The sequence below is a fragment of the Oncorhynchus clarkii genome, chromosome 12, assembly GCF_045791955.1.
Source record: "Oncorhynchus clarkii lewisi isolate Uvic-CL-2024 chromosome 12, UVic_Ocla_1.0, whole genome shotgun sequence".
NCBI classification, from domain to species: Eukaryota; Metazoa; Chordata; class Actinopteri; order Salmoniformes; family Salmonidae; genus Oncorhynchus; species Oncorhynchus clarkii.
Genome location: NC_092158.1, coordinates 64608892 through 64618891, shown reverse-complemented (window position 1 = coordinate 64618891; position 10000 = coordinate 64608892). Strand labels below are relative to the sequence as shown.

Here is a 10000-nt window from a genome sequence, read left to right as displayed (position 1 = left end):
AGTTTTAACGTGCACGGACCTGATTCATATTGCTCAAATGGAGTTAGCTGAAAAAGGGCTTAGACAAAGGTTACAACATTTTTTATACATAGAATGATGTAGGTGGAGTCTTGTCGTGTCGCCTTCTGAATGGTCCCGAAGGGTTGGAGGCGGACCTGCTCCAGCCAGAGCAGGAGCCCCAATGGTGCACAGCAGAATCTTCTGTTCTGTGCACCCGACCAGTAGAGGGGGGATGGAGTGTGTGTGTTTATGCAAGAAGGTATTTGTGTGTCAGGGGATCGTGAGGTAGGGAGAACTGAGAGGGGCATTTTAAGGTTGGGGGTAGGGTGCTTCCTGTTTGGACAGGGGTGCGTGCAATGACTTGAGTCAAGCGGATAAGTTTGGCGCTGTATAATATATGAGCTATGTGTATGAATATATGTATATATGACAAATCCCCCTCTTCACATCTTTTAAGACGTGAAAACTAAAGCAGAAACGAGAAGGAGGATATGATGAAAACAAAAACCCCCTCTATTATGCAGCGAAACTAGGCAATAAGGTGGTGCTTCTAACCTTGTATGGAGTGCATTGTTGGTCTGTAGATGTAATTCTGCGTTTGGGACGGGAGTGATTCGAGTGAGTGATGTTAGAGACGGTGTCAGGGATAGGGGACTGGGTAAGTGTACGTGATGTGGTAGGGTGTGATAGTTGTTCTATTAACCATGTGAAAGTGCCCAGGGACACCTCAAATATCAGTAGGAATATCACAAACAAAGGCCCAGATATTCCTAGCCTTGCCTAGGGAGAGAGAAATATCCCTCTAACTGGGCGAGGTTCCTTTGTCAGGGGAGATGGAGTTTGATACTCCATCACCTGAGTCAGGAGTGTCTTAATTTGGTATCGAATTAGGCTGCTCAAATCAGCTCAGACTTCAGTCAGTGTTCTGGAAGGAGTTGGGGCTGGTGGTGCCAAGGTGCGCCTGATTTACCTTTGACCTGGACTGAGTGTGAAGTAACCTCCTTCACTTCGTACGGTCCAGTCCACCTGGGTTCCAGCCACTTTCTCTTGTGGACTTTAACCCTCACCCAGTCTCCAACTTTTACCTTCAGTGGTGGCGTGTCCCCCGGCAGCTCCCCCTCCTGGACCTTGTGAACCTGGGTAGAGAGTGCTGCAGAGAAGAACCGTCAGTTTTTTCACATAATCATACATTACAATTTGTTGTACATCAAGAGCGGGCATATGACCTCCCTCCCTTGGTGGACCAGGCATGACTCTTCCAGTCATTATCTCATGAGGAGAGAGATGGGTGCCTGCTCCTGGTGAGGCTCTCATAGCCATCAGTGCCAGAGGCAGGACTTCAACCCATGTCAACTTCGAACCTGCACACACTTTAGCTATCTTAGCTTTCAACTTTTGGTTTGACGTTCCACCAGACCTTGAGATTGGGGCCTATACACAGATCCAAATCTGTGGGTTATGCCAAATCTTTCTTCCACCTGTCTTAGGTGTTTGTTACTGAAATGTGAGCCACTGTCAATATACCTGGGTATTAGTTTGGTTTGTAGCCACTTGATGACTGACTTGGCATCCTCTTTTGCTGTTGGCATTGCCTCAACCCATTTGGAGAACCTATCAACCATGACTAAAAGATAGCGTATCCCTTTGGTTACATTGTCTACACCGATATCTGTGTAATCTATGCTAATGTCCTGAAAACATGCATTAGGTACTGGGTATGAGCCCATTGGTGTTTGATATGGTTTCTTTGAGTTGTGGCTGCCACAAATGTTGCATTCGTCACAAAATAAGTCAGTCATTACGTCGCAAAATAAGTCAGTCATTACTTTAATTTGAGGGTGCCACCAGATGTGCGAGACCTTTTGAAGGGTCTTTAGTTCCACCAGTCCTTTGTTCTTTCTTCTTTCTTCTTTCTGCTTCCTCCCCCTCTTGTTTCTGGAAAAGGACGGATGAGGTGAATTAGTCTTTTACAGAAACATCCAACCGCAGATAGATCTGTTGTCAGTTGTGCAAAACCTGTTGATGATCCGGGTGGGAGGAGGTTCATTGGTTTGGGTAAAAATGTTTTTTTTTCTTCTTTTTTTTCAGTAAGTTGGCTCCCTTCTCCTGCAGCGGGTGGGGGACATCTTCATTGCCAGGGCATAGCGTTCCCTGCCATATCTTGCTGTTGCTGCATGTGGCTGGATCCTGGGTGGTTGTATTCCGGCTGTTCCTGCTGCATATAGCTAGGTTCTGGTGGGCTGTAGTGTAGAGGTGGGGGTCCTCCTCTTCCTCTCCCTGGTGCTCCTCCACGTCCTGATAGTGAAGGAGGACAGAGTGGCATAGTTCCCTTCAGTAGGGTAAGATCTGCGCAGTTCATCCCATAAAATGGTCCTGAAACGATCTAGGGGCAGGGTGGGTGGCTGGTCTCTGAGGTCGGCTGCTGTCATGCTGCCGTTCATGGTCCCATGGTTGGTGGCTCTGGCTAGTAGTGCTTTCACGTCTCCTAGGCAGAGATCCAGACCGGAGGTCAGAGTCTGCAGCTGGTGTAGCCATGCGGAGGCTCCTCCATGTAGGCTGGGCATCTGTTCCATCAGTTTGGTCAGGTCAGTCATTTTCCAGGGTTGGTACTCTACGTAGCGTGGATCAGCTGCTGGGCGTAGGGGATACATGCTGGCTCCACCCCGTTCCAGGTCCCAGTCTTCTCTGGTGGTCACTCCTTTAGATCTTAGTCCAGCCACCCTGGCAGACTTCCGGGTGGCGGTCGCCCCCTGTGTTTCGGTCATGTCAGTCACCTTTCCCTTCATCATGCCTTCGATGTGGTACTCACCCATCCCTCTGCCTTCATTATTCATCAGGCCCTTCGCTTGGGCTATTGATTCACTTAATTCTCTCCTTAAGTGTTGTATTTCACAGTCTATTTCTGAACTGGTGGGTGTCTTTCTGTTGCTGTCCTGTTCTGTTGCCTGACTCTCGTGGCTGAGGTAGGAAACACCCACCTGTAGCTCCAGAGCCTACAGAGCCTCCTAGATCTATCAGGAGGGAACCGGCAGAGTTTCCGGGGAAGGCTCCTTCCTTGCATTGGTGTTCTCGCTTCTGGGAGGTGTTCCCTGGATGTGGAGTGCTGGTGGTGGGGAGTGGCTCTCACTCTATCTGCCCTCCTGTTATTCCGAAGCTCATAGCCCCATTGAGCTGGCCTGCCTGTATGCTTTGGACTGGGGCCTGTATTGCGGGAGGTGCCCTGGTGAGGAAAGGGTTGTTACCGTGGAATGGGTTGTGTGACGGGCTCCGGTGATTTTGTCCCTTTGAGTATGGCGGGGGCTGAACTGCCTCCATTGACATTTTTGGGTATAGTGAGGGAGAAGCGGCCTCAGGGGGAGCCGTGGGCAAGATCGCAGGCGGGGCTTTAACATCCCCCGACGCCACAGTAGCCACGCACATCATGTCTGGTTTGTTTTTTGGGCTGCACCCTCCTACACTCCTCTATAGCCCATGTCCCTACCTTCAACTCTGCTTCTGCCCGTTCTTTCTCTCTTGTCCGTTTCTTTTGGAACAAATGAGCTTTGTTCCTCTCTGTCTCACTTGCCGTTGCTTTCCCTACGTCTTCCTGTAGCTCTCTCTGCATAGCTTTGAGCCGCTCCTCAACAGGAGGGGCTCCGCTAAGGTAACCTGCCTGGGTCCATTTTAATTTTATTCCCTCCCATACCGACTTTATTTTGTTATACTGTTCTTTCCCTCCAGCTCTATCCATCATGCTCTGATCTAAAAAGTCATTGAATTTGAGTTTGGGCGTGGTGGCTGCAGACATTTTATCTAGTTCGTCTGATAATGTGTATAATGCGTTATTTAGGTATATTCAATCTATGTGGTGTTTATTTCTATCGTTGTATGCTTAGCCCGTCCCTGGTCGAAACCAGGGACGTACTCGCGGTGTCGGCACAAACTTATCTCTTCCACCCCCACCCTCGCATACAAAGGGGGTTATCAGTATGTGACGCCCAACCACGTGTGTGTTTCTCCGGTATTTTATTTGAATTTGTTCAACGATTTATTTAGGTATTTTCTAGAAATGATTCAGTGATTTCCTTTTGGAACAATATACTAGTGAAATCAAGCGATCCTATAACAACAAGCATTTCTCTACTGCTGGCCATGCTTTCCACCTGGCTACTCCTACCCCTGTCAACAGCACTGCACCCCCAACAGCAACTCGCCCAAGCCTTCCCCATTTCTCCTTCTCCCAAATCCATTCAGCTGATGTTCTGAAAGAGCTGCAAAATCTGGACTCCTACAAATCAGCCGGGCTAGACAATTTGGACCCTTTCTTTCTAAAATTATCTGCCGAAATTGTTGCCACCCCTATTACTAGCCTGTTCAACCTCTCTTTCGTGTCGTCTGAGATTCCCAAAGATTGGAAAGCAGCTGCGGTCATCCCCCTCTTCAAAGGGGGGGACACTCTTGACCCAAACTGCTACAGACCTATATCTATCCTACCATGCCTTTCTAAGGTCTTCGAAAGCCAAGTCAACAAACAGATTGCCTCCAATACCCTACTCAACAAATTAGATGCAGTCTATCACAGTGCAATCCGTTTTGTCACCAAAGCCCCATATACTACCCACCATTGCGACCTGTACGCTCTCGTTGGCTGGCCCTCGCTTCATACTCGTCGCCAAACCCACTGGCTCCATGTCATCTACAAGACCCTGCTAGGTAAAGTCCCCCCTTATCTCAGCTCGCTGGTCACCATTGCATCTCCCACCTGTAGCACACGCTCCAGCAGGTATATCTCTCTAGTCACCCCCAAAACCAATTCTTTCTTTGGCCGCCTCTCTTTCCAGTTCTCTGCTGCCAATGACTGGAACGAACTACAAAAATCTCTGAAACTGGAAACACTTATCTCCCTCACTAGCTTTAAGCACCAACTGTCAGAGCAGCTCACAGATTACTGCACCTGTACATAGCCCACCTATAATTTAGCCCAAACAACTACCTCTTTCCCAACTGTATTTAATTTATTTATTTATTTTGCTCCTTTGCACCCCATTATTTTTATTTCTACTTTGCACATTCTTCCATTGCAAAACTACCATTCCAGTGTTTTACTTGCTATATTGTATTTACCTTGCCACCATGGCCTTTTTTGCCTTTACCTCCCTTCTCACCTCATTTGCTCACATTGTATATAGACTTGTTTATACTGTATTATTGACTGTATGTTTGTTTTACTCCATGTGTAACTCTGTGTCGTTGTATCTGTCGAACCGCTTTGCTTTATCTTGGCCAGGTCGCAATTGTAAATGAGAACTTGTTCTCAACTTGCCTACCTGGTTAAATAAAGGTAAAATAAATAAAAAATAAATAAATAAATTGTCAGAATAATTTTATCACTTTGGGAACCGATATTTTTTATTCGGATTTGTTCAGTGAATTATTTAAATATTTTCCAAAAATAATTCAGCAATCACCTTTTGGAACAATATATTAGTTAATTCAAACGGTTCTATAACAATTGTCAGAATAATTCTATCTCTTGGGGAATACCGACAGCAGAAAGAGGGAAAAATAACAACCAGTCAGCATTCAGCACGGCGGCTGGGTTAACTCACAGCTCGGCGACTGGTAAGAACAGTATTCAGCTCACTGTCCGTCAATATTACACCGTTTATCTATTCACAGTATGGCAATCATTCCCCAACAAATGTTTTGTCTGAATTGGGCACAACAAATTCGCGGAACGTGAAATCTGGTTATATTAATTATAGTTTGATGTGCAATGATCACCTCATTCCCGATCTCTGTCTTGTGGAACGCCAAATTTACATGTACTATATCTATTCGACTACACCTCTAACATAACCAATTAAACAGTTTACAACTTATTTAATAGGATCTTTTACATGCAGATTCAGTCGATCTATTAATTAACTACACCTCTAACACAACCAATTAAACAATATACCACTTATTTAATAGGATCTTTTACATGCAGATTCAGTTAATTATCTGTTAACTACACCTCTAACATAACCAATTAAACAGTATACCACTTATTCAATAGGATATTTTACATGCAGATTCAGTTAACCAGTCTCTATTTACGCAAGATATCTTTTAACCATGCCTTGATTTCTTAAAAGCAATTTAACAGCAATTCAAATAAATACCAAATTTGGTTGTAGGCTAAGATACAATATGCAGATTTTGATTTAACAGGCTCTGCTTACCTTTTATGTCGAGCGCTCTGATCAGTCTCCTGAGGCAAGTTGAATGGCCGATTACTCCTAGCGAGAGGTCACCCTTCCATTTGGTTTGCACCCAATGATTTGTCTTCTCTCACATCAACTTGTCCTAGATTGAATTCAGATGTTTAAACCATCCTCTGCTACCTCTGTTGATGATTAACTTACAGGAGAGTGAGACCAAATCATGGACGCTGGACAGAGTGGATTTCAGTTGTAACAAAAAGGCAGTTTATTGAGTCAAAAGATATCTTGTCCTGCAGTTTTAACGTGCACGGACCTGATTCATATAGCTCAAATGGAGTTAGCTGAAAAAGGGCTTAGACAAAGGTTACAACAGTTTTTATACATAGAATGATGTAGGTGGAGTCTTGTCGTGTCGCCTTCTGAATGGTCCCGAAGGGTTGGAGGCGGACCTGCTCCAGCCAGAGCAGGAGCCCCAATGGTGCACAGCAGAATCTTCTGCTCTGGGCACCCGACCAGTAGAGGGGGAAATGGAGTGTGTGTGTTTATGCAAGAAGGTATTTGTGTGTCAGGGGATCGTGAGGTAGGGAGAACTGAGAGGGGCAGTTTAAGGTTGGGGGTAGGGTGCTTCCTGTTTGGACAGGGGTGCGTGCAATGACTTGAGTCAAGCGGATAAGTTTGGCGCTGTATAATATATGAGCTATGTGTATGAAAATATGTATATATGACACATGGAAGATCAATTCTGAGCACTTGAATCAAAGGACATGTCCAAGCATTATCCATATCAAGTCCCTAATGACATGTTACAAATAAAGACTGGATGGTCAAAGCGCTGCTCGCAGGGTTCAAACTTGCACTGGGCAACCCCAATGGATTTTGAGTCCAACGATTTAACCATTCTGCAATCACAGCTTTCTGAGTTACCTCACACAAGGACAAAAGTATCCAAATTCAACTGCCTAGTTGAATTTATTTTTCAAGCAAAGTTTTAAAAAAGCAATTTTCTAAGCACTTCAATCGTGGGACGAGCACATAAAGTAAGGACAATTTAAATTCAAAGGAGATAGACCCAATTATTAAAGGTCGACTTTATCATCGCCCAGTAAGCAGAGTTGAAAACTGTACAGGGAGAATACATTGGACTTCAATTACAATGCTTAAACCACTTAGCCATCACAGGAATCTAAGGAAATTGATGAGGAGAAAGCAGAAGTGGGCTATATGCTTCAAGCAAGTTAAGAACATGTGTGGGGAGACCCCATTGAAATTCAGGTCCAAAGTCTAAAGAACTCGGCCATTGCAGCTGTTGGAATGCAAGTAAAGGGATTGGGATTTGGAAACAGACATCATTGGTGAAAAATTGTAAACTTGATGGCACAATATTTTGCTCTTATTGCGCCAAGTAACCTCGGTCCTTTCCAAAGCTGTGAAGGTTGGAAGTTTAATGTACAAGTCAAAAAACTATGTGCAGAGAAAGTACAAGTGGACTATTCACTGAGAATAAGATTTTAAAAAGAGCAGAGAGACCCCATGGGGTTTCAAGTCTGAGGACATACCCACCTGGCTCTCAGAATTTCCATAATAAATCTAATACTGTACTGAAGAGACTATTTTAACTGTTTGCCAATGCAGATATACTCTGAGCACCTGAATCAAAGAACAAGTCCATGCATTAAGCAAACATTATCCATATCAAGTCTCCAATGACATGCTGCAAATAAAGACTGGTTTGTCAAAGCGCTGTGAGCAGGGTTCGAATCTGCGCGGGGAGACCCCATTGGATTTCAAGTCCAACGCCTTAATCACTCGGCCATCGCAGCTTGCTATGTTAAATACCAGGCCTTAACCAGTCGGCCATCACAGCCTGCTACATTAAAAACCAGAACTTAACCAGTCTGATATCTGTACAATTCTGTACATTTTACTTCTGTAAAGACTAGACCTTCTACTGAAGAACCTGTTTGTCAAGGAATTATATTCTGACCTCGGCGATGGCCGAGTGGTTAAGGCGTTGGACTTGAAATCCAATGGGGTCTCCAAGCGCAGATTTGAACCCTGCTCACAGTAATCTGTACATTTTACTTCTGTAAAGACTAGACCTTCTACTGAAGAGCCTGTTTGAACTGTTTGTCAAGGAAAACATATTCTGAGCACTTGAATGAAAGGACAAGTCCATGCATTATGCACACATCATCCATATGTGTGTCAAGTCTCCAATGACATGTTGCAAATAAAGACTGGTTTGTCAAAGCGCTGTGAGCAGGGTTCTAACCTGCGCGGGGAGACCCCATTGGATTTCAAGTCCAACGCCTTAACCACTCGGCCATCACAGCCTGCTACATTAAAAACCAGAACTTAACCAGTCGGCTATCTGATTCTGTACATTTTACTTCTGTAAAGACTAGACTTTCTACTGAAAAGCCTATTTGAACTGTTTGTCAAGGGAAAATTATTCTGAGCTCTTGAATGAAAGGACAAGTCCATGCATTAAGCACATTATCCATATCATGTCTCCAATGATATGTTGCAAATAAAGACTGGTTTGTCAAAGCGCTGTGAGCAGGGTTCAAACCTACGCGGGAGACCCCATTGGATTTCGAGTCCAACGCCTTAACCTCTCGGCCATCACAGCTTCTCCTGTTACCTACAGACCAGACCAGTCTGCTATCTCGTTCTGTCCATTTTACCTCTAAAGTGACCAGATTAACGCCATTGAAGAGCCTACTTGAAACGTTTGTCATGGAAGATCAATTCTGAGCACTTGAATCAAAGGACATGTCCAAGCATTATCCATATCAAGTCCCCAATGACATGTTACAAATAAAGACTGGATTGTTCAAACCGGTGCTCGCAGGGTTCAATCCAACATTTTTTTTTCAAGCAAAGTTTAAAAAAAGCAATTTTCTAAGCACATAAAGCAAGGACAAGTAAGGACAATTTAAATTCAAAGGAGATAGACCCAATTATTAAAGGTCGACTTTATCATCGCCCAGTAAGCAGAGTTGAAAACTGTACAGGGAGAATACATTGGACTTCAATTACAATGCTTAAACCACTTAGCCATCACAGGAATCTAAGGAAATTGATGAGGAGAAAGCAGAAGTGGGCTATATGCTTCAAGCAAGTTAAGAACATGGGTGGGGAGACCCCATTGAAATTCAGGTCCAAAGTCTAAAGAACTCGGCCATTGCAGCTGTTGGAATGCAAGTAAAGGGATTGGGATTTGGAAACAGACATCATTGGTGAAAAATGGTAAACTTGATGGCACAACATTTTGCTCTTATTGCGCCAATTAACCTCGGTCCTTTCCAAAGCTGTGAAGGTTGGAAGTTTAATGTGCAAGTCAAAAAACTATGTGCAGAGAAAGTACAAGTGGACTATTCACTGAGAATAAGATTTAAAAAAGAGCAGAGAGACCCCATGGGGTTTCAAGTCTGAGGACATACCGACCTGTCTCTCAGAATTTCCATCATAAATCTAATACAAACAACAGTCTCTGTACTGAAGAGACTATTTTAACTGTTTAACAATGCAGATATACTCTGAGCACCTGAATCAAAGAACAAGTCCATGCATTAAGCAAACATTATCCATATCAAGTCTCCAATGACATGTTGCAAATAAAGACTGGTTTGTCAAAGCGCTGTGAGCAGGGTTCTAATCTGCACGGGGAGACCCCATTGGATTTCAAGTCCAACGCCATAACCACTCGGCCATCACAGCCTGCTACATTAAAAACCAGAACTTAACCAGTCGGCTATCTGATTCTGTACATTTTACTTCTGTAAAGACTAGACTTTCTACTGAAAAGC

General features: G+C 44.2%; 4 non-coding genes across 4 annotated transcripts; all 4 read right to left on the bottom strand.

The window, feature by feature from the left end:
* Positions 1–7926: 7926 nt before the first annotated feature.
* Positions 7927–8008, bottom strand: trnas-uga (transfer RNA serine (anticodon UGA)). The gene has a single exon. It is a non-coding gene; the product is annotated as a tRNA-Ser (tRNA).
* A 431-nt stretch (positions 8009–8439) lies between these two features.
* trnas-uga (transfer RNA serine (anticodon UGA)) lies at positions 8440–8521 on the bottom strand. The gene has a single exon. It is a non-coding gene; the product is annotated as a tRNA-Ser (tRNA).
* Positions 8522–8739: 218 nt separating this feature from the next.
* On the bottom strand, positions 8740–8820 carry trnas-cga (transfer RNA serine (anticodon CGA)). The gene has a single exon. It is a non-coding gene; the product is annotated as a tRNA-Ser (tRNA).
* A 1009-nt stretch (positions 8821–9829) lies between these two features.
* trnas-uga (transfer RNA serine (anticodon UGA)) lies at positions 9830–9911 on the bottom strand. Its single transcript has one exon. It is a non-coding gene; the product is annotated as a tRNA-Ser (tRNA).
* Positions 9912–10000: the final 89 nt, after the last annotated feature.